General features: G+C 48.9%; 1 long non-coding RNA gene across 1 annotated transcript; it reads right to left on the reverse strand.

The window, feature by feature from the left end:
- Nucleotides 1–417: 417 nt before the first annotated feature.
- On the reverse strand, nucleotides 418–4,613 carry LOC149431434 (uncharacterized). The gene is made up of 2 exons (XR_016309267.1): nucleotides 4,507–4,613; nucleotides 418–1,531 (listed from the first exon to the last, which is right to left on the reverse strand). It is a non-coding gene; the product is annotated as an uncharacterized LOC149431434 (long non-coding RNA).
- Nucleotides 4,614–25,497: the final 20,884 nt, after the last annotated feature.

Genomic DNA, 25,497 nt, shown 5'->3' on the forward strand with positions numbered 1-25,497 from the left:
GTAAAACCACCAGAGATACAAATGTACAAGTCATGGGAAGGAAGAATGCAGGAAACCCCCCCCAAAACATTACTACATGATCATCCATGAACAATTCTCAGCACAATGGAAAATACCTCATTAATCTCCATTATTACACCAACGTCCAATGGTAAAAGGGCTCTGCTCCAAGTCATTGTCGTCCAATGAGATATTTACAATCGTCTACACATTTATTCAATTTAAGGCAACAGAATAAGATGAGGTTTCGGGTCAGGAAGTTGAACTTGAGAGTTTTCTCCAACTTGCGTTGTTCAGAAATCTCCGTCAATGGAAGCATTCCTAATAGGTTGAATTATTTTTTTTTTTTTGTTATAAATACAGGAAACATCTAGTAATTAGTCTGTGGTTACAGATTCCATTGTGGAAACATGCAGGTATCATCCAAATGGTTTTTAAACTCAGTGATATATATATATATTTCCTAAAATAGATTTCATTTTCCACGATACGTTCCTTAGATCAGGCAGAAGATTGATATGTATCCCAGTTACAGCTACAAAGTAACGTTTGGAGATGATGCGTCATTTCATACGCAGCAGCTAGAATTGCTTAATCTGAAAAATAAATAGAAACTAGAATATATAAACCTATGTGATTGCACGTTCCATGGCGGGTGGAACGGTGGAAGCCTTCATTAAAAGGTGCGTCTGTTTGTTTTGCTCGATTTGTTCAGGTTCTTGTCAAGGAAGTCGATGGAAACCTTGTGAAGTTGTGACGGGAGTGACTTTGGGTGGGGGGGCCCATGGAACACAGCCCCCTTTGGAGAGGTGGGGAGACCCCTTTCTCAGCTCCCCATATCCATATTATGTGTAAGTCACCCTGTGCCTGTTAGGGGTACAGGGTGGAATGTCCTGATATTGTGTAGACAGGTATAGGTGGGGTGTGGGGGTTGTTCATTGTTTACTGCCACGAAGTCCCATTGTTCTATTGTGTCTTGCTTGGGAGAAAACTATTATGGGATGTATGTGTTTATGTGTATTGGCTTGGTGGGGGGTGTTTCCGGCAGCCCTTCCCCCTGATGGGACTGTCTGTTAGGATGTGTCTCTTGTTACTAAATGTATTGCCCCGCCCTGTGTATATATCTTGTGTCTGTTAAAATAAAGCAGTCTATTTCCTGTTTTAATACAAGCCTGGTGCTGTCTCGTCTTGTATGGTCAGCAGTGGTGGCCATGGATCTGTGTTCGGACAGGGAAGCGGGAATCTAACGGAAATACCCTAGTGCAGTTGGGGTCCGGTTCCGTTACAGATGCTCCACGTCGTGTCCGGCTACAAGGAGTCCTATCTACAGTTAGAACCTGGTGCTCTGATATCGCAGTCTTCGAATTTCAGAAAGGCCATCATCTCGGCAGTACAGGTCCCCGCAGGGACTCTCTGCCAGTCATCGGGCACGACTGGCTACTCCGCCGCCGCCGGCGCTGCTGGTGCTGCTGGAGCTCCCACTGCTGCTGCTGCTGCTACTGCATCGATCTTCATAGATGGAGATCTCGATCTTTAATAGAAGGGATCAAGGAAGACACTTGTGTGATTGGTCACTCCTACCTCCATCCAGGGCCTCTGGATTTTATACACACACAGCAATACTTACCTACCTTCTCCAAGAATGAATACAACAGGGGTCCTCATTAGTAGGGACACAATGGAAAGGTATCAATGCAACATTTGGTATCCATTCGGAATGGACAATGGCGGAAAATAACCAGAGTGGTCTGCAAGACAGCAAAAAAATTGGAATGTTGACTTATGCAGGCCATACATGGTTCGAATTCCGCGTATTGGGCATTGTACAGAATTACTATCATAATATATTGTTGACGGCTAAAAGATAGGATTTCCTGGAAAATGTAACTTTTTTAAAATTTAATGGCCACCCCTATTGCCTTTGTGCAGTGTCACGGAGCTGGTTCCCCCCCCCCCCCATCCTCCAGGTTTGCTGCCTGCCTGAACTGCCTGTGCTGTGTGCCCGGACTTACCCATTGCCTGCCAGTCTGCCCCTCTGCTGTGTGCCCCAACTTACCCATTGCCTGCCATCTTGCCCTCTGCTGTGTGCCCCGACTTACCCATTGCCTGCCAGCTTGCCCTCTGCTGTGTGCCCCGACTTACCCATTGCCTGCCAGTCTGCCCCGCTGCAGTGTGCCCCGACTTACCCATTGCCTGCCAGTCTGCCCCGCTGCAGTGTGCCCCGACTTACCCATTGCCTGCCAGCTTGCCCTCTGCTGTGTGCCCCGACTTACCCATTGCCTGCCAGCTTGCCCTCTGCTGTGTGCCCGGACTTACCCATCGCCTGCCAGTCTGCCCTCTGCTGTGTGCCTTGACTTACCCATTGCCTGCCTGAACTGCCCTCTGCTGTGTGCCCGGACTTACCCATCGCCTGCCAGTCTGCCCTCTGCTGTGTGCCCAGACTTACCCATCGCCTGCCAGTCTGCCCTCTGCTGTGCGCCCGGACTTACCCATTGCCTGCCTGAACTGCCCTCTGCTGTGTGCCCGGACTTACCCATCGCCTGCCAGTCTGCCCTCTGCTGTGTGCCCAGACTTACCCATTGCCTGCCTGAACTGCCCTCTGCTGTGCGCCCGGACTTACCCATCGCCTGCCTGAACTGCCCTGTGCTGTGCGCCCGGACTTACCCATCGCCTGCCTGAACTGCCCTCTGCTGTGCGCCCGGACTTACCCATCGCCTGCCTGAACTGCCCTCTGCTGTGGTTCCTGTGTGGACTGCAACCCTCCGTGTCCAGCTCCCTGCATCCAGTAAGTGGACTAACCCCGTGCTGCCCAAAAGACTGAGCCCAATTCTCCCCAGGAACCTGAAGTCCCACGAAACTGCCACGCCCCTGTCTTACTGAACACTGTGGACTACCAGCTCCCTGTTGTTCCATATTGCCTTCCAAAGAAAGTTACTGTGTTGCTGTGTCTGGTGTGGATCTGTAGATTAACGGATCTATTGTCTGTACCCCAATAAACACCGGCATGTCGGGTTCCGTGCAATCTGTCTCCGTGTGCTCTCTCCCTGCGCTCTCGGTTCGCGTGACATGCAGTATTACAGCTGCATCATTAAAGCATTTATAAAGTTTTTTTTTTTTTCTTAACTAAAATAGCAAACTGTCATACTTACCTGCTCTGTGCAATACTATTGGTTCTGGGGTTCTTCTGGGGTCCCGCACCGGTAATATTGGCTACTCCTCTTCCCTGTGCGCCACCATAGGAATCCGCTTCCTACAGAGGGCGCACCTGCTGGCTTGCTCCCAAGCTGGGCTGTGTGCACCCATAGACACGCACAGAGTGGCTTGGCCCCACCCCCTGTTTTCTCCTCACGGGATTTGATTGACAGCAGCAGGAGCCATCTACTGTCTCTGAGCCCATGAGAGGGGAGAGAGAGCGCTGCTGCAGATGGGCACAGCGCTGGATCAATACAGGACTACAGGGTAAGTATTTTGGGGGAGAGGGGGACAACCTGTGGAAGGTTTTTTTACCATAATGCAGGTAACACACTAAGATACTAAAGAACCTTTTGGCATTAGAACCAATCAGGATAGCAGCCAGTGGAAAGTGTACAGTTGCAAGAAAAAGTATGTGAACCCCTTGGGATTACGTGGAGTTTTGCATGAATTGGGCATAAAATGTGCTCTGAACGTCATCTAAGTCACAACAATAGAAGAACACAGTCTGCTGAACATAATACTACACAAACATTAGATGTTGCCATGGTTTCATTGCACATAACATGTAAACATTCACAGTGCAGGGAGGAAAAAGTATGTGAGGCCCTAGCTTAATGACTTCTCCCTGAGCTAATTGGAGCCAGGAGTGAGCCAACCTTGACTCCAATCAGTGTGATGATATTGGATGTGTTGCTGACACCTGTTTTGGGTTTACTGGTTTCAAGAAGCACTGTATGATGTGAACCATGCCTCGCAGAAAAGAGCTCTCAGAAGACCTACCATCAAGAATTGTTGACTTGCATGAAGCTGGAAAGGGTTACAAAGGTATCTCCAAAAGCCTTGATGTTCCTGTGTCCACGGTAAGACAGACTGTCTACAAATGGAGAAAGTTTAGCACTGTTGCTACTCTCCCTAGGCGTGGTCGTCCTGTAAAAATGACTCCAGATCGTTGTGCAGGTCTGATCTGCAACTACAGGAAACGTTTGGTTGAGGTTATTGCTGCCAAAGGAGGGTCAACCAGTTATTAAGTCCAAAGGTTCACATACTTTTTCCTCCCTGCACTGTGAATGTTTACATGTTATGTGCAATTAAACCATGGCAACGTCTAATGTTTGTGTAGTATTATGTTCAGCAGACTGTGTTCTTCTATTGTTGTGACTTAGATGACGTTCAGAGCACATTTTATGCCCAATTCATGCAAAACTCCACGTAATCCCAAGGGGTTCACATACTTTTTCTTGCAACTGTAAAACAACGAACACTTACCCGACCCGATGCAAAAAAAAAAAAAAATTGTTACAAAAAGGATACGACACGCATTCCTCGTTCTACGGGATCAGTGATTAGGAGACCTCGGGGAGCGTAGATCTTCTCATTTTGCTCTTGGATGTATTTTGAGATTTTCTTCAAAACCTTCAACACAGAAATAGAGGCTGGATGAGAATAGGAATACGCTGAAATTCTGAATTATCGGGGAACCGTGGAAGATCCGGGCGGCCAGCCGGAAGTTCTGGGAATATTAATACCAGTCAATGCCGTACCAATAATAATCATACTAAATATATTATATACAATATAGAGATTACATGTGATTCATGGATTCTAATATAGACAGTTGTGTTGAAAATACTAGCCGTCAGACATCACTAACCGGATCAATCACTGGTTTTGGTAGAAATGATACATCTACATGGCAAATAATTTCCTAGCAGGTGTAGTAGAGTCATAGAAATCCAACAGACCCAACAGTCATGACATGCATGCTGCTGATTCTGTGTCATTGAATCACTCATTGAAAGGGGCGTGTTCACAATAATAGCCGTGTGGAGTTCTATTAGTGAGGTCATTCATTCTTTGACAAACAGGTGGCAATTATTGCCCTTATTTAAGGAAGGAAGGCAGCAAATGTTGGACATACTGGTTACAGTGCATTTCTCTCTGAAATTCTGAGGAAAATGGGTGGTTCCAGACATTGTTCAGAAGAACAGCGTACCTTGATTAAAAAGTTGATTGGAGGGGAAAACATATAAAGAAGTGCAGAAAATGATCGGCTGCTCAGCTAAAATGATCACAAATGCTATAAAATGGCAACCAAAACCTGAAAGACGTGGAAGAAAGCGAAAAACTACCATTGGAATGGATAGAAGAATAGCCAACATGGCGCGGACTCAGCCAACAATCAGCTCCAGGAAGATGAAAGAAGGTGTGACGTTCCCTGTGAGGACTCAGCCAACAATCAGCTCCAGGAAGATGAAAGAAGGTGTGACGTTCCCTGTGAGCACTGTTACAATTAGAAGACGCCGATGTGAAGCCAAGCTATCTGCAAGAAGTCCCCGCAAAGTCCCACTGTTGGGAAAAAGATGTGTGCTGAAGAGGTTACAATCTGCCAAAGAGCACATTGACTGGCCTAAAGAGAAATGGGGCAACATTTTGTGGACTGATGAAAGTAAGATTGTTCTTTTTGGGTCTAGTGGGCGGAGACAGTTTGTCAGACGACCCCCAAACACTGAATTCAGGCCACAGTACACTGTGAAGACCGTGAAGCATGGTGGTGCAAGCATCATGATATGGGGATGTTTCTCATACTACGGTGTTGGGACTATTTATCGCATACCAGGGATCATGGATCAGTCTGAATCCATCAGAATACTTGAAGAGGTCATGCTGCCTTATGCTGAAGAGGAAATGCCCTTGAAATGGGGGTTCCAACAAGACGACCCCAAACACACCAGTAAACGTGCGACATCTTGGTTCCAGACCAACAAGATGGACGTTATGGAGTGACCAGCCCAATCCCCGGATCTTCATCCAATAGAAAACTTGTGGGGTGACATCAAAAATGCCGTTTCTGAGGCCAAACCAAGAAATAGAGAAGAACTGTGGAATGTGGTCCAATCATCCTGGGCTGGAATACCTGATCACAGGGGCCAGAAGTTGGGGGACTCCATGCAACACAGATGTACAGCAGTTCTCAGAAACAGTGCGACTACAACCAAATATTCATGAAGTCATTCAAAGGAAAGCAAAATCTTCAAACATTTCTCAGTTTATATAGTGAATGTTTGAGTTTGTAAAGAAGAATACAAACACTGAGATTTTTTTGAACCGTCTAATATTCACTTTTCTTCCATTTTTTTAGAGGAACAACACAAATTTGATGTATTTTTCTTCATGTTGTGATTTGGAATAGAATGTGTCGTGTTCCCAATGCATTTGTGTGGATGGAAATAAAAGGATTAGAAGGATTTGCAGCTTTATTCACTTTTTTCATCACACGGCTATTATTATGAACACGCCCCTTTCAATGAGTGATTCAATGACACAGAATCAGCAGCATGCATGTCATGACTGTCGGGTCTGTTGGATTTCTATGACTCTACTACACCTGCTAGGAAATTATTTGCCATGTAGAAATATCATTTCTATCAAAAACAGAGATTGATCCGGTTAGTGATGTCTGACTGCTAGTATTTTGAACACAACTGTATATATACATACATACACACGCTATATTGCCAGACGTATTGTCCCCACCCCTCCCAATCATTGGATTCAGGTGTTCCAATCCCCTTCATATCATGTGATTCAGGTGTTCCAATCCCCTCCATATCATGTGATTCAGGTGTTCCAATCCCCTCCATATCATGTGATTCAGGTGTTCCAATCCCCTCCAAATCATGTGATTCAGGTGTTCCAATCCCCTCCATATCATGTGATTCAGGTGTTCCAATCCCCTCCATAATATGTGATTCAGGTGTTCCAACCCCCTCCATTTATTTTTGTTTTATTTTTCAGGTATTTATATAGCGCCGTCAATTTACGCAGCCCTTCACACATATATATTGTACATTCACATCAGTCCCTAACCCTCAAGGGGTGTACAATCTAAGGTCCCTAACTTACATTCATACATACACATATTTGGGCCAATTTATAAAGGATCCAATGAACTTACCAGCATGTGTTTGGAGTGTGGGAGGAAACCGAAGTCCCTGTGGGAAACCCACGCAGGCACAGGGAGAACATGCAAACTCCAGTCAGGTGGTGCCGTGGCTGGGATTCGAACCAACGACCCGAGTACTGCCAGGCGGAAGTGCTAACCATTTAGCCACTGTGCTGCTCCATGGACACAGGTGTATACAATCAAGCCCCTAGACATGCAGACTGCTTCTACAAACATTGGTGAAAGAATGGGTCGCTCTCAGGAGCTCAGTGACTCCAAGCGTGGTCCCGTGATAGGTGGCCACCTGGGCAATAAATCCATCCGTGACATTTCCTGGCTACTAAATATTCCACGCTCAACTGTTAGTGGGATTATAACAAAGTGGAAGCCACTGGGAACAACAGCCACTCAGCCACCAAGTGGTAGGCCACGTCACATGACAGGGCGGGGTCAGCGCATGCTGAAGTGCACAGTGCGCAGAAGTCACCAACTGTCTGTAGAGTCAATAGCTAAAGACCTCCAAACTTGGTGTGGCCTTCAGATGAGCCCAACAACAGTGCGTAGAGAGCTTCATGGAATGGGTTTCCATGGCCGAGCAGCTGCATCCAAACCTTCCATCACCAAGTGCAATGCAAAGCGTCGGATGCCGTGGTGTAAAGCACGCCGCCACTGGACTCTAGAGCAGTGGAGACGTGTTCTCTGGAGGGACCAATCACACTTCTCTGTCTGTCAATCCGATGGACCTGTCTGGGTTTGGTGGTGGCCAGGAGAACGGTACTTGCGTGACTGCATTGTGCCAAATGTAAAGTTTGATGGAGGGGAGATTATGGTGTGGGGGTGTTTTTCAGGGGTTGGGCTTGGCCCCCTAGTTCCAGTGAAGGGAATGAAGTCACACAGAGTACCAACCTTCATAAGTCAGTGTGCCAAAAGACATCGTCCTGTGTACATTGGGAGCTGTCCAACTGGTGCTATTCTGACCACGTGTGTTACCACGTCTGCTATTTCATCATGGACAGCAAGTTGGAACAAAGAGCAAACGTGAAATTCTGCATGAAACGGGGTAAATCTGCCACAGAGACATCTGGCACGATTCAGCAAGTTTACGGCGATGCTGAAATGAGTAATTTGAGGTGTTTTGAGCGGCACGCGCACTTCAAGAGCAGAACATCGCTGGAAGACAACGAGAGATCAGGAAGACCTTCAACGAGCTCAACCCCCAAAAAAGTGGAAACCATTCGGCAACTTGTGCATGATGATGGTCAGAGAACAATCCACCATATTGCTGCCATTGTCGGTGTGTCATATGGGACAGTCCAGGCAATCCTCACATGTGATTTGAACATTCACCATGTTGCTGTCAAGTTCGTCCCCAGGCTGCTGACCCAGGAACAGAAAGAACACCATGTCAAAGTCTGCCAAGAACTCCATCAGCATGCCGTGGATGATCCATCCTTCATGTTGAGGATCATTACCGGTGGTGAAACTTGTGTGTTTGAGAATTTCACATTTGCTCTTTGTTCTAACTTGCTGTCCATGATGAAATGGCAGACATGGTAACGCACGTGGTCAGAATAGCACCAGTTGCACAGCTCCCGATGTACACAGGGCTATGTCTATTGGCGTGGTCAGAATAGCACCGGTTGCACAGCTCCCAATGTACACAGGGCTATGTCTATTGGCGTGGTCAGAATAGCACCGGTTGCACAGCTCCCGATGTACACAGGGCAATGTCTATTGGTGTGGTCAGAATGGCACCAGTTACACAGCTCCCGATGTACACAGGGAGATGTCTATTGGCGTGGCCAGAATAGCACCAGTTACACAGCTCTCCATGTACACAGGACGATGTCTATTGGTCTATTGGCATGGCCAGAATAGCACCAGTTGCACAGCTCCCGATGTACACAGGGCAATGTCTATTGGCGTGGTCAGAATGGCACCAGTTCCACAGCTCCCGATGTACACAGGGCAATGTCTATTGGTGTGGTCAGAATGGCACCAGTTCCACAGCTCCCGATGTACACAGGGCAATGTCTATTGGCGTGGTCAGAATGGCACCAGTTCCACAGCTCCCGATGTACACAGGGCAATGTCTATTGGCGTGGTCAGAATAGCACCAGTTACACAGCTCTCCATGTACACAGGACGATGTCTATTGGCATGGCCAGAATAGCACCAGTTGCACAGCTCCCGATGTACACAGGGAGATGTCTATTGGTCTGGTCAGAATAGCACCAGTTACACAGCTCCCGATGTACACAAGGCAATGTCTATTGGTGTGGTCAGAATGGCACCAGTTACACAGCTCCCGATGTACACAGGACGATGTCTATTGGCGTGGGCAGAATAGCACCAAATACACAGCTCCCGATGTACACAGGGAGATGTCCTTTTGGAGTAGTCAGAATGGCACCAGTAGCTCCCGATGTACACAGGACGATGACTATTGGCATGGTCAGAACCACACCAGTTACACATCTCCCGATGTACACAGGGCTATGTCTATTGGCGTGGTCAGAATAGCACCATTTGCACAGCTCCCGATGTACAGAGGGCGATGTCTATTGGCGTAGTCAGAATAGCACCAGTTGCACAGCTCCCGATGTACACAGGGCAATGTCTATTGGCGTAGTCAGAATAGCACCAGTTGCACAGCTCCCGATGTACACAGGGCAATGTCTATTGGCGTAGTCAGAATAGCACCAGTTGCACAGCTCCCGATGTACACAGAACAATGTCTATTGGCGTAGTCAGAATAGCACCAGTTGCACAGCTCCCGATGTACACAGGACGATGTCTATTGGCGTAGTCAGAATAGCACCAGTTGCACAGCTCCCGATGTACACAGGGCGATGTCTATTGGTGTGGTCAGAATGGCACTAGTAGCTCCTGATGTACACAGGACGATGTCTATTGGTGTGGTCAGAACCACACCAGTTACACAGCTCCTGATGTACACAGGGCGATGTCTTTTGGCACATTGACTTATGAAGGTCGGTGCTCCCCTTGACTGTGCGTGTAGCCTTGTGTTCCCATTTGCTGGCATGTTACAAAACTCTCAAAACCTTTTGACCACCTCGTATATGAAGTAGGTAACTTGGGTGTTCATTGCCATAAAAAAATATTTAAACTCTTGCAGGTCTTGCGTCATGAAAAGATAGGTATATTCTGTTAGTAGCAACCCCGGCCCTGGTGGAGCCAACCCAAGTGTTTCCAGGTTACCTTTACCACTTTAGTGAATACCGGGCTATGCAGTCCAGAGGGGGCTATGCATCACAAGAGTGACAACCATATATACAACTCACGATACATGAGTGTTGTGGTCACTGGGAAGAATGCTGCTTACACTTCTGGTCAGTGGGAAGAATTACCCCCCTTATAGATAACTAAAAAGATCAATGATGTTGGTGGGAACTTTTCTGAGAGACAGGAACCCCTAGCAACCTCTGGAGGAACCCTAGAGTTCAATGGAACCCTTGATGAGAAACCCTGAACTAGACACAACATGAAAAATACACGTTTGGAAGATGTTCTATCTGCTGAAGGAAGTCCTGGTTAGCACCCTTGTAGGCCTGCCTGAAAATGGTGCCTCTATTGTGTGGACCAGCAGCCACCCATTGAGTCCACTTATTGGATGGAGAGCACTTCCAACCATTGTTCAGATTCTATGTAACATTTATCAGCAAAACAGACCGCCGGGAAGTTCCTGGAGAGGAATCCACCTTCTTACCGGCTCCTCGCTTTTGTCTCCAGGATCTGGAAACCAGACCAGACTCTCGAGAACTTTACACCATAAGGGGCTATTCTGGGCCATTCTATTAGGGGGCTTTGTGCAGCTCAGTGTTGAGACTTACACACTTGAAGGACACACACTGAGCCAATTAAAGGAAAAAACACACACATATGGATACAAAAAGGTCTAAGAACAGAAGAGGTTTTACAGTTCAAAATGGAGACAACAAACAAAAGGTTTAGAAGGGTTTTGAGGATGGATGGAAAGGTATGGGCTTCGTAGAGGTTAGGAGGACACCCAACTGCCCTATGAGCTAGGCCTGGATCACAACAATGAAGTTTGCATTTTGTCCATTTTGCAGCGCTGTTTGAGGCGCGCTTTGCGTTTTCTTCATTTTTTTTTTTAGGCCAACTTGTTGCTGGGCTTAAAAAAAAGTCCCCGAACCTTTCCAAAAAATGCAACAGCTTAAAAAAGCAGAGCTGAACGTGTCCCATAATAAACCATGTTAAATGGACTGTAAAAATGCAAAAAGGTAATATAAAAACCGCATTGGTGTGAACCAGGCCTTATAGAAAGATCAGTGAGAAAGGTGGGGTGGAGGGGCTGATATGTATTGGGGGGCACGTTGGGACGGGAGAGGACTTGTAATAGAAGGTGGGGTGGAGGGGCTGATATGTACTGGGGGGCACGTTGGGACAGCAGAGGACTTGTAATAGAAGGTGGGGTGGAGGGGCTGATATGTACTGGGGGGAACACTGGGACGGGAGAGGACTTGTTATAGAAGGTGGGGTGGAGGGGCTGATATGTACTGGGGGTCACGTTGGGACGGGAGAGGACTTGTAATAGAAGGTGGGGTGGAGGGGCTGATATGTATTGGGGGGCACGTTGGAACGGGAGAGGACTTGTAATAGAAGGTGGGGTGGAGGGGCTGATATGTATTGGGGGGCACGTTGGGACAGCAGAGGACTTGTAATGGAAGGTGGGGTGGAGGGGCTGATATGTACTGGGGGGGCACGTTGGGACGGGAGAGGTCTTGTAATAGAAGGTGGGGTGGAGGGGCTGATATGTACTGGGGGGGCACGTTGGGACGGGAGAGGACTTGTAATAGAAGGTGGGGTGGAGGGGCTGATATGTACTGGGGGGCACGTTGGGACGGGAGAGGACTTGTAATAGAAGGTGGGGTGGAGGGGCTGATATGTATTGGGGGGCACGTTGGGACGGGAGAGGACTTGTAATAGAAGGTGGGGTGGAGGGGCTGATATGTACTGGGGGGCACGTTGGGACAGCAGAGGACTTGTAATAGAAGGTGGGGTGGAGGGGCTGATATGTACTGGGGGGAACACTGGGACGGGAGAGGACTTGTTATAGAAGGTGGGGTGGAGGGGCTGATATGTACTGGGGGTCACGTTGGGACGGGAGAGGACTTGTAATAGAAGGTGGGGTGGAGGGGCTGATATGTATTGGGGGGCACGTTGGGACGGGAGAGGACTTGTAATAGAAGGTGGGGTGGAGGGGCTGATATGTATTGGGGGGCACGTTGGGACAGCAGAGGACTTGTAATGGAAGGTGGGGTGGAGGGGCTGATATGTACTGGGGGGGCACGTTGGGACGGGAGAGGTCTTGTAATAGAAGGTGGGGTGGAGGGGCTGATATGTACTGGGGGGGCACGTTGGGACGGGAGAGGACTTGTAATAGAAGTTGGGGTGGAGGGGCTGATATGTACTGGGGGGCACGTTGGGACGGGAGAGGACTTGTAATAGAAGGTGGGGTGGAGGGGCTGATATGTATTGGGGGGCACGTTGGGACGGGAGAGGACTTGTAATAGAAGGTGGGGTGGAGGGGCTGATATGTACTGGGGGGCACGTTGGGACAGCAGAGGACTTGTAATGGAAGGTGGGGTGGAGGGGCTGATATGTACTGGGGGGAACACTGGGACGGGAGAGGACTTGTAATGGAAGGTGGGGTGGAGGGGCTGATATGTACTGGGGGGCACGTTGGGACGGGAGAGGACTTGTAATAGAAGGTGGGGTGGAGGGACTGATATGTACTGGGGGGGCACGTTGGGACGGGAGAGGACTTGTAATAGAAGGTGGGGTGGTGGGGGGAACACTGGGACAGGAGAGGACTTGTAATAGAAGGTGGGGTGGTGGGGCTGATATGTACTGGGGGGCAGATATGTACCGGGGGGCACATTGGGACAGGAGAGGACTTGTAGCAGAAGGTGGGGTGGAGGGGCTGATATGTACTGGGGGGGCACAAGAGGACTTGTAATAGAAGGTGGGGTTGAGGAGCTGATATGTACGGGGGGGGGACATTGGGACGGGAGAGGACTTGTAATAGAAGGTGGGGTGGAGGGGCTGATATGTACTGGGGGGGCACATTGGGACGGGAGAGGACTTGTAATAGAAGGTGGGGTTGAGGAGCTGATATGTACGGGGGGGCACATTGGGACGGGAGAGGACTTGTAATAGAAGGTGGGGTGGAGGGGCTGATATGTACGGGGGGGGCACATTGGGACGGGAGAGGACTTGTAATAGAAGGTGGGGTGGAGGGGCTGATATGTACTGGGGGGCACGTTGGGACGGGAGAGGACTTGTAATAGAAGGTGGGGTGGAGGGGCTGATATGTATTGGGGGGCACGTTGGGACGGGAGAGGACTTGTAATAGAAGGTGGGGTGGAGGGGCTGATATGTACTGGGGGGGCACGTTGGGACGGGAGAGGTCTTGTAATAGAAGGTGGGGTGGAGGGGCTGATATGTACTGGGGGGCACGTTGGGACGGGAGAGGACTTGTAATAGAAGGTGGGGTGGAGGGGCTGATATGTACTGGGGGGCACATTGGGACGGGAGAGGACTTGTAATAGAAGGTGGGGTGGAGGGGCTGATATGTACTGGGGGGCACATTGGGACAGGAGAGGACTTGTAATAGAAGGTGGGGTGGTGGGGCTGATATGTACGGGGGGGGGGAATGTTGGGATGGGAGAGGACTTGTAATAGAAGGTGGGGTGGAGGGGCTGATATGTACTGGGGGGCAGATATGTACCGGGGGGCACATTGGGACAGGAGAGGACTTGTAACAGAAGGTGGGGTGGAGGGGCTGATATGTACTGGGGGGCACAAGAGGACTTGTAATAGAAGGTGGGGTTGAGGAGCTGATATGTACGGGGGGGGACATTGGGACGGGAGAGGACTTGTAATAGAAGGTGGGGTGGAGGGGCTGATATGTACTGGGGGGGCACATTGGGACGGGAGAGGACTTGTAATAGAAGGTGGGGTTGAGGAGCTGATATGTACGGGGGGGCACATTGGGACGGGAGAGGACTTGTAATAGAAGGTGGGGTGGAGGGGCTGATATGTACTGGGGGGCAGATATGTACTGGGGGGGCACACTGGGACGGGAGAGGACTTGTAATAGAAGGTGGGGTGGAGGGGCTATGTACTGGGGGGCACGTTGGGACGGGAGAGGACTTGTAATAGAAGGTGGGGTGGAGGGGCTGATATGTATTGGGGGGCACGTTGGGACAGCAGAGGACTTGTAATGGAAGGTGGGGTGGAGGGGCTGATATGTACTGGGGGGGCACGTTGGGACGGGAGAGGTCTTGTAATAGAAGGTGGGGTGGAGGGGCTGATATGTACTGGGGGGGCACGTTGGGACGGGAGAGGACTTGTAATAGAAGGTGGGGTGGAGGGGCTGATATGTACTGGGGGGCACGTTGGGACGGGAGAGGACTTGTAATAGAAGGTGGGGTGGAGGGGCTGATATGTACTGGGGGGCACGTTGGGACGGGAGAGGACTTGTAATAGAAGGTGGGGTGGAGGGGCTGATATGTACTGGGGGGCACGTTGGGACAGCAGAGGACTTGTAATGGAAGGTGGGGTGGAGGGGCTGATATGTACTGGGGGGGCACGTTGGGACGGGAGAGGTCTTGTAATAGAAGGTGGGGTGGAGGGGCTGATATGTACTGGGGGGCACGTTGGGACGGGAGAGGACTTGTAATAGAAGGTGGGGTGGAGGGGCTGATATGTACTGGGGGGCACACTGGGACGGGAGAGGACTTGTAATAGAAGGTGGGGTGGAGGGGCTGATATGTACTGGGGGGGCACACTGGGACGGGAGAGGACTTGTAATAGAAGGTGGGGTGGAGGGGCTGATATGTACTGGGGGGCACGTTGGGACGGGAGAGGACTTGTAATAGAAGGTGGGGTGGAGGGGCTGATATGTACTGGGGGGCATACTGGGACGGGAGAGGACTTGTAATAGAAGGTGGGGTGGAGGGGCTGATATGTACTGGGGGGGCACACTGGGACGGGAGAGGACTTGTAATAGAAGGTGGGGTGGAGGGGCTGATATGTACTGGGGGGGCATTTATTCATCAATGAAGAAGAAAAAGTAGAGGTCTGGAAAGAGAAAGAATAGGTAATATTTGGCAGCATTGCCACGCCTGCACAGATGTACCGTCAAGGTAGAGTTTTGTCTTTTGTATACATTTCTTTGTATCCGTAAATGTGCACAAAACTCTACAATAAAAACTATTGAATAAGAAGAATGGTACGGTTATCCTAATCTACGCCTACAACCCGAAATACTATTTTATAAGCTCAGCGAATATGAAAACAAGATAATAGAAAGGAATCAGAGAATACAAGAAAGGAAACCATCATAAAAAGTGGGAAGAGGAAGGAGGAAAACGACAAAAAAGCACAAAAAAAAAGAAGAAAACCAAAAGAACAAATGACAGAGACTGGAGAATCTAAGCCGGGGTGTCAAACTGCAGCCCTCGCCGAACTACAAATCCCGTGAGGTGTTGCAGGGCTGATAGTCTCCCAAAGGCTGAGGCATGATGGGACTTGTAGTTTCTCCGCTGCTGGAGGGCCGCGGTTTGACACCTGTCATCTAAGGCCTTGTTCACACGGGGTGTAGGAATCTATTCCCCGTGTGGGGGCTGCATGGGAATGCACAGGTGCTCCATGCAGGCAGTCCCATTGCTGTCAATTGGGATGCAGCGGCCGCACGGGCATGGCCGCTGCTCCCGATGTGACATCAGCATGGGTGCATGGCCCCAAATGGACACAGACGGACTTGCAGTTATCAATCACAAAGGCGATGTTCAGCGCACTCAGAGTCCATGGAGGATTCCGGCAGCCAATACAGAGCTACAGACAGTGAGCTGGAGGAAGAGGCTGCAGGAGCCTGGCATTGCACCAGCCAGCCACTGATTGTGAGTGCAATGCTTTGCAGGATCCAGTGGGAAAAAAAATTATTTATATATATATTTGCACATTTTGCTTTTATTTTTTTTCTCTTAAAGGTGTACTTAGCCTTTAACCTGTTACTGCCCACATATCGCATGTAATGATGTGGTACATAGGTGGGCTTTAATGCCCACGCCCTGCACATATGCATCACTGGGTGTTCCCACCCCCAAGCTGTCAAGGACAACTCTCGTTCCCCACTAACAATCAGTAGCTGACAGGACCAGCCCCTGACCATGTGACCACTGGAACAGCCAATCACAGCGGTCATATGACTGCCCATTTAAGTTGGGAGAGGTCAATAATAACCAGCTCTTCTGAAGAGCTACAACCTCCAGCAGAATCTTTTGGCATCTGACACTTCTGGGTGCCAAAAGCCTTCAATCTGTACCCAGGGGCGAATTTACTGCGAGGCAAACAAGGCGTTTGCCTTGGGCGGCCTCTTTCAGGGGGGTGGTGCGGCCCCCTGGAAGAAGGGACACTGGTTGTACTGCACGCCCTGAGCCTTCAGCCACCGGTTCCTGTGCGGTGACCAGGAGCGAGTGGCGGTGTGTCTGAGGAGGCTGCAAGGGACACCAGGGCTGGGCAGCAGGTGGAAGAGCAGAGCGGAGTGAGGGGAGCCGAGGGAGTGGCGTTGAGACTCCGGGAGGGGAGTCGGGTGAGTGATATAGGCAGCACTGATGGAGCAGAGGGCTGTCGGTGGGAATGAAGACATCTAAAAATGGTTTCATTTCGGAGAGCTGTGATGGCAAGTCTCTCTCTTGGGGGGGGGGCATTTTTTGTGTTGCCTATGCCGACAAGGATTGAAATCCTGCAGTGCCCGCAAGGTTCCTCAAGAAAGCACATGTCCAGGCCCGTCTGAAGTCTGCCACTGAACATCTGAATGATGCAGAGGAGGACTGGTGGGAAGTGTTGTGGTCAGATGAGACCAAAATCCAGCTCTTTGGCATCAACTCAACTTGCCGTGTTTGGAGGAGGAGGAGGAATGCTGCCTATGACCCCAAGAACACCATCCCAATTGTGAAACATGGTGGTGGAAACATTCTGCTTTGGGGGTGTTTTTCTGCTAAGGGGACAGGACAACTGCACCGCATCAAAGGGACGATGGACGGGGCAATGTACCATCAAATTTGGGTGAGAACCTTCTTCCCTCAGCCAGGGCATTGAAAATGGGTGGTGGATGGGTGTTCCAGCATGACAATGACCCAAAACACACGGCCAAGGCAACAAAGGAGTGGCTCAAGAAGAAGCACATTAAGGTCCTGGAGTGGCCTAGCCAGTCTCCAGACCTTCATCCGATTGAAAATCTGTGGAGGGAGCTGAAAGTTTGAGTTGCCAAACGTCAGCCACCAAACCTTAATGACTTGGAGAGGATCTGCCAAGAGGAGTGGGCCAAAATCCCTCCTGAGATGTGTGCGAACCTGGGGGCCAACTCCAGAAAACATCTGACCTCTGTGCCAACAAGGGATTTGCCACCACGTACCAAGTCATGTTTTGTGAAGGGGATCAAATCCTTCTTTCCCTCATGAACATGCAGATCAGTCATCATTTGTTAGATGCATTTCTGCTGAATTTGTTGTTGTATTCTGTCTCTCAGTGTTACACCGAACATTCCATTGTTAGACCGATCATTTCTGTGTGAGGGGCGAACATTCCATTGTTAGACCGATCATTTCTGTGTGAGGGGCGAACATTCCATTGTTAGACCGATCATTTCTGTGTGAGGGGCGAACATTCAACATCAGCAGGGGAGCAAATACGCATTTCCTCCACTGTAGATGGGGACTCGAGGAAGCTTGGAATTAGCTGGGGGACTGCAGGAATGGTACAGGAGATGGTTGGGGACTGCAGGTATGGTACAGGAGATGGTTGGGGACTGCAGGAATGGTACAGTAGATGTTTGGGGACTGCAGGAATGATACAGGAGATGGTTGGGGACTGCAGGCATGGTACAGGAGATGGTTGGGGGCTGCAGGCATGGTACAAGAGATGGTTGGGGACTGCAGGTATGGTTCAGGAGATGGTTGGGGACTGCAGGAATGGTACAGGAGATGGTTGTGGACTGGTATGGTACAGGAGATGGTTGGGGGCTGCAGGCATGGTACAGGAGATAGTTGGGGGCTAAAGGCATGGTACAGGAGATGGTTGGGGGCTACAGGCATAGTACAAGAGATGGTTGGGGACTGCAGGTATGGTACAGGAGATGGTTGGAGACTGCAGGCATGGTACAGGAGATGGTTGGAGACTGCAGGCATGATACAGGAGATGGTTGGGGGCTACAGGCATGGTACAGGAGATGGTTGGGGGCTACAGGCATGGTACGGGAGATGGTTGGGGATTGCAGACATGGTACAGGAGATGGTTGGAGACTGCAGGTATGGTACAAGAGATGGTTGGAGACTGCAGACATGGTACAGGAGATGGTTGGAGACTGCAGGCATGGTACAGGAGATGGTTGGGGATTGCAGGCATAGTACAGGAGAATGTTAAGGACTGCGGGCCTAGTAGAGGAGATGTTTGGGAACTGTAGGCATGAAAATTGAGATGGTTGTAAATCGCAGACATGGTACAGGTGATGGTTGGGGACTGCAGGAATGGTAAAGGAGATGTTCGTGGACTGCAGGAATGGTTTAAGAGATGGTTAGAGACTGCAGTCATGGTACAGGAGATTGTTAAGGACTGTAAGCATGGGACAGGAGATGGCTAGGGACTGCGGGCATAATACAGTTGATGTTTGGGAGCTGTAGGCATTGTACAGGAGGTGGCTGGATGTTCATGAGGGAAATAAGTATTCGGATTAAGGTCTGGAGACCGGCTAGGCCATTACAGGACCTTAATGTGCTTCTTCTTGAGCCGCTCCTTTGTTGCCTTGGCCGTGTGTTTTGGGTTATTGTCATGCTGGAACACCCATCCACCACCCATTTTCAATGCCCTGGCTGAGGGAAGAAGGTTCTCGCCCAAGATTTGAGGGTACATTGCCCCGTCCATCGTCCCTTTGATGCGGTGCAGTTGTCCTGTCCCCTTAGCAGAAAAACACCCCCAAAGCAGAATGTTTCCACCACCATGTTTCACAGTTGGGATGGTGTTCTTGGGGTCATAGGCAGCATTCCTTCTCCTCCAAACACGGCGAGTTGAGTTGATGCCAAAGAGCTGGATTTTGGTCTCATCTGACCACAACACTTCCCACCAGTCCTCCTCTGCATCATTCAGATGTTCAGTGGCAGACTTCAGACGGGCCTGGACATGTGCTTTCTTGAGCAGAGGGACATTGCGGGCACTGCAGGATTTCAGTCCTTGTCGACATAGTGTGTTACCAATTGTTTTCTTGGTGACTGTGGTCCCAGCTGCCTGGAGATCATTGACAAGATCCTCACGTGTAGTTCTGGGATGATTCCTCACTGTTCTCATGATCATTGACACTCCACGAGGGGAGATCTTGCATGGTGCACCAGACCTAGGGAGACTGACACTCGTTTTGTGTTTCTTCCATTTGTGAATGATTGCACCAACTGTTGTCACCTTCTCACCAAGCTGCTTGGCCATAGTTTGGTAGCCCAGTCCAGCCTTGTGTAGGTCTACCATCTTGTCCCTGACATCCTTGGACAGCTCTTTGGTCTTTGCCATGGTGGAGAGTTTGGAATCTGATGGTTTGATTGCTCCTGTGGACAGGTGTCTTTTATACAGGTAACACAATGAGATTAGCAGCACTCCCTTTAAGAGACTGCTTCTAATCTCAGCTTGTTACCTGTATGAGAGACACCTGGGAGCCAGAAATCCTGCTGAATGATAGGGGATCAAATCCTTCTTTCCCTCATGAACATGCAGATCCGTCATCATTTGTTAGACGCATTTCTGCTGAATTTGTTGTTGTATTCTGTCTCTCAGTGTTACACCGAACATTCCATTGTTAGACCGATCATTTCTGTGTGAGGGGCGAACATTCCATTGTTAGACCGATCATTTCTGTGTGAGGTGGCGAACATTCCATTGTTAGACCGATCATTTCTGTGTGAGGGGCGAACATTCCATTGTTAGACTGCTCATTTCTGTGTGAGGGGCGAACATTCCATTGTTAGACCGATCATTTCTGTGTGAGGGGCGAACATTCAGCATCAGCAGGGGAGCAAATACGCATTTCCTTCACTGTATGTGAACGGGGCCTTATACACAGAGCAGGTGTGCGCGTTCCTGGCACCTGATATGTGGGCGGGGCCTTACACAGAGTGGACACGCGTGTTCCTGGTACCTGATATGTGGGTGGGGCCTTACACAGAGTGGACATGCATGTTCCTGGTACCTGATATGTGGGCGGGGCCTTATACACAGAATGACACAAAAATCCGCACTATAGCATACGAGCACTAAATTCATACAATGTAACTAGAGATTAAAAACGATACAATTATTTCCCACCACCAACAACAAGAAAGACAATGTTGCAATGATGATATGTGGAAATGGCGCGGGTTTGGAAGGCTCGGATGTGACGCCGCAAAACTCTTGTAGCGTCTCTAGCACTGGCACAGACAGCTCTCACCAGCTGCGGCGGATCAGCCCGGGACGGCGCTCTCCTTTTCCTGACCACTGAGTGTATGATGCAATTATCCAGCAGAGCCGCGCTCTCCACTTGTTATTGGGGCAGAAATAAAATATGTTACAAAGACTTCCAGTGACCGGAATACACGGATCTCTACAGGCGTCTTCTGCACATGAGCAGAGCCACCAGGAATCAGCCACGGAGGAAGTGACACGGTCCTACCACAAGGCCCCGTTCATATCTCAGCCATTTGTAACTTCAAGCTTGAGGAGAAAAAAAAAAAAAAAATCAATTATTCTCCATGGAGATGGTTCACATCGCCTGAAGCTCAGACAAGTCCTGGAGTTTTTTTTGTTGCCCGAATCGGGCAGATCTGTGCATTTTTTCAGCGTCTTTATTTCCATAGAAATGAATGGAAACATGCGGTTTGCAGGTTTTTTTGCGTATTCGTGCGTTTTTGTGTTTTTCTGCTCAAATGAAAAAAAAAAAAATACTATGTGAATAAATAAATGTAAAATAAATACAAAAATACATTACAATAATACTAAATTAAATCAAATAAATAATAATTAACCCTACCACTAAAAAAAAAATATATTAAATTATGAATAATAATAATAAAATAATAATAACATAAATAATAATAATATAAATCCCTGTGCCTGCGTGGGTTTCCTCCGTGTACTCTGGTTTCCTCCCACACTCCAAAGACATGCTGGTAGGTTAATTGGCTCCTGTCTAAATTGTCCCTATTATGTGTATGTATGAATGTGAGTTAGGGACCTTAGATTGTACGCTCCTCGGGGGCGGGGACTGATGTGAATGTACAATATAGATGTAAAACGCTGTGTAAATTGACGGCGCTATACAAGTACGGGAAATAAATAAAATAATAATTATTATTTACTTTGTGTTAGGGTGTTTATTATTATTATTTTTTTTTTTTAACAGTTGCGTTTATTGAAATTGTACATAAGTAGAACAAAGCAAGGGACATAAAAACACGCAAACGTATGGCAAGCAGTAACAATACAATACACATAACATTTATTTTTATTATTATTATTATTATTATTATTATTATTATTAATAATATTTTATTTAAATTTTTTAAGAGTTGGGGGGTTAAGGTTAGGGATTAATTATTATTATTATTTTAATTTAAATATTTATTAATTTTTCAGATAAACAAGTTATACAAACAAACTCATTAAAACCTTAGCTTATTATCAAAGCATTTATCGTTTCATCCCCCCCCCCCCCCACCTATTTACCATTATTATTATTTATTGTTCATTTATTTTATTGAGTTAAATTTTTTTTAAAAAACCTCAATAAAAATGATTGTTCAAAAAAATAAAAAATAATGTGAGCTACTTTGAAACTGAAGTGAAGGTTTGTTTTGACCATGAAAGGGTTAAGGATCCGCCCGGCCCTTATGGCCTTCTTTTTAATTCTCTTTTTTTTTTTTTTTTTTTTTTTCCTCATTGTATTATTCCCATTCCGCTCACATTGTATCCTTTTCATTGTCACATATAATAGATCGATGGAAGAGAAATGTTTTTACATCTCTTACAAAGTCCTCCGGAGCAATTCCTTCCTTCTCCGTGTCCGAGATCATTGCAGTAATTACAGCAAAAAACCGTCAGAATTGGATGTCTTCCCTGCGGCCCCCCCCCCCCCATGGCGATCCCCCCTCCCCACCATGGCGATCCCCCCTCCCCACCATGGCGATCCCCCCCTCCCACCATGGCGATCCCCCCCCTTCCCCAGACTCTTCTGCTCTATTGATTAATGGCTCATCTCCCATCTGACAGTTAAAGGGCCCCAGACACTTGGCAGCATTCACTGAAGCGTGCAATCCCTTGAAGAATCCCCAAAATAGCGAATGTGTAAATCAACAGAGGACAGAAGTGTGACAATATCTCTGCGTTCTCCCAGCCATGAGCGTGTTCTCTGCGTGTGATCCGCGCCGCACACCATGCATGGAACAGATGCACATTGGATTGTGGCTCTGAGAGAGAAAACATCCATATGGCAGCTCCTGCAACACATACCCATCATACTGCACATACATGGAAGGGGGCCATTCACCGCAGACACGCTTCATCCCACTGAACCTCTACACGGAATGAAACCTCTACACGGAATGAAACCTCTACACGGAATGAAACCTCTACACGGAATGAAACTTCTAGGGATCGGCCCGACTGCCGAGTCCGCTCTGGGGAGCTTCAGAGAAGTTTGGATGCCGAACCGGAGCCTCACTAAAATCAATCCCACTGAATGAAACCTCTACATGGAATGAAACTTCTACACGGAATGAAACCTCTCCACGGAATGAAACCTCTACACGGAATGAAACCTCTACATGGAATGAAACTTCTACACTGAATGAAGTCTCTACACTGAATGAAACTTCTAGGGATCGGCCCGACTGCCCGGAGTCCACTCTGGGGAACTTCAGAGAAGTCTGGATGCCGAACCGGAGCCCCACTAAAATCAATCCCACTGAATGAAACCTCTACATGGAATGAAACTTCTACACTGAATGAAACCTCTACACTGAATGAAACCTCTACATGGAATGAAACTTCCACACTGAATGAAGTCTCTACACTGAATGAAACTTCTAGGGATCGGCCCGACTGCCCGGAGTCTACTCTGGGGAACTTCAGAGAAGTCTGGATGCTGAACCGGAGCCCCACTGAAATCAATCTAAAAATGCCCATTTTCTGGGATAATAAGCAAGGAGGTGTCAAAAAAATAGCATGTGGGGTGGGTGGGCACTGCCCTGGGGAGCAGATGGGTGGGCTCTGTTCTGGGGAGCAGATGGGTGGGCTCTGTTCTGGGGAGCAGATGGGTGGGCTCTGCCCCGGGGAGCAGATGGGTGGGCACTGCCCCGGGGAGCAGATGGGTGGGCTCTGCCCTGGGGAGCAGATGGGTGGGCTCTGCCCTGGGGAGCAGATGGGTGGGCACTGCCCTAGGGAGCGCATACCAATCCAAACCAAATTTAAAGCAGTTGTAAAGAATATTTTTTTTTATGTCATACTTACCGGTTCTGTAATGGTTTTGCACAGAGCAGTCCCAATCCTCGTCTTTTGGGGTCCTCCTCTTCTCTGTGTGCCACCATAGGAATCCACTTAATAAGAGGGCACACCTGCAGGCTTGCTCCTGAGCCAGGCTGTGTGCTTCTATAGAGACACACAGCATGGCTTTACCCCACCCCCTCCTCACAGGATTTGACTGACAGCAGCACTTAGAGCCAATGGCTCCCACTCCTGTCTGAACTTCACCTTCTGGGGTCCACCAGTACTCTTGGCTCCTCTTCTTCTCTGTGTGTCACCATAGAAATCCACTTACTAAGGGGGCACACCTGCGGGCTTGCTCCCGAGCCGGGCTGTGTGCATCTATAGACACACAGCGTGGATTGGCCTCGCCCCTCGACACATGATTTGATTGACAGCAGCTGGAGCCAATGGCTCCCACTACTGTCTGACCTTTCTCTTCCAAGGTCCCCCGCCCGAACTCTTGGCTTCTCCTCTTCTCTGTGTGCCACCATAGAAATTCACTTACTAAGGGGGCACACCTGTAGGCTTGCTCCTGAGCAGGGCTGTATGCATCTATAGACACACACACAGCATGGTTTGGCCCCACCCCTACTCACAGGATTTGATTGGCAGCAGCTGGAACCAATGGCTCCCACTACTCTCTGAACCTAATCTTCCGGGGTCTCCCGCTGGAGCTCTTGGCTCCTCCTCTTCTCTGTGTGCCACCATAGGAATCCACTTACCATCTACTGACACACACACACCGTGGCTCTACCCCACCCCCTCCTCATGGGGTTTGATTGGCAGCAGCTGGAGCCAATGCCTCCCACTACTGTCTGAATCTCCTCCTCCAGGGTCCCCCGCCGGAGCTCTTAGCTCCTTTTCTTCTCTGTGTGCCACCATAGGAATCCACTTACTAAGGAGGCACACCTGCGGGCTTGCTCCCGAGCCGGGCTGTGTGCATCTATAGACACACACACAGCGTGGCCTGGCCCTGCCCCTCCTCACAGGATTTGATTGGCAGCAGCGGGAGCCAATTGGTTCAGTTTCTCTCTCTGAGCCACTGAGGAAAGAGGAGGTAGACTGTTGGATCGAGATAGGCTTAGGTAAGTATGGAGGGAGGGGGGTGATGATGAAGGGGGGGTGGTGGTGATGAGGGGGGGAGGGTGATGGGGGGAGGGGGGTGATGAGGGGGGGAAGGGGGGGTGTCACAACTACTGGGACATTTTTTACCTTAATGCTGGTACCTTAAAACCTTTAAATAACATGCTTGGGGGGGGGGGGACCATACCATACATGCCCCCAACATAGGAGGTACCTTGCCAGATATGATGTTAGTTGAAATCTACATTAATAATTACACTTTTTCTGATTCACAAAGTTCTTTTTTTTGTTTTTTTTTTACTAGGTGCACTAAATACGAGTCTAAGCCCCCCGTCGGCCATCATGCAGCCCCTTGGTACCTGCCATGCGACCCCGGCACCAGTCATGCAGCGACCTCTAGCAGTCGTTTGTAACATTTTCTGCAGTCTAGATTTGCGTCCTCCAACACGGGGCGGCGGGGGGGAGGGGGACCAGCAACTCGTCATTTGATGGCCCCTTACTTTTCTGAATGAACACAGTGAGTGATCGGTACCAAGCCACTTCCTTAATGGAGAAGCTATGAAACGGCTTCCACATTACAGAACAAGTCCAGCTGAATGTGACCAACGACCGCTAGATGCACCACGACCTGCACACGGGAGCGCCTTCACAGGGCCACATCGCGGGTCATACTATGTCCACAG

The sequence above is a fragment of the Staurois parvus genome, unplaced genomic scaffold, assembly GCF_062004578.1.
Source record: "Staurois parvus isolate SC_StPar_1 unplaced genomic scaffold, SC_StPar_1.0 ptg002262l, whole genome shotgun sequence".
Taxonomy (NCBI): Eukaryota; Metazoa; Chordata; class Amphibia; order Anura; family Ranidae; genus Staurois; species Staurois parvus.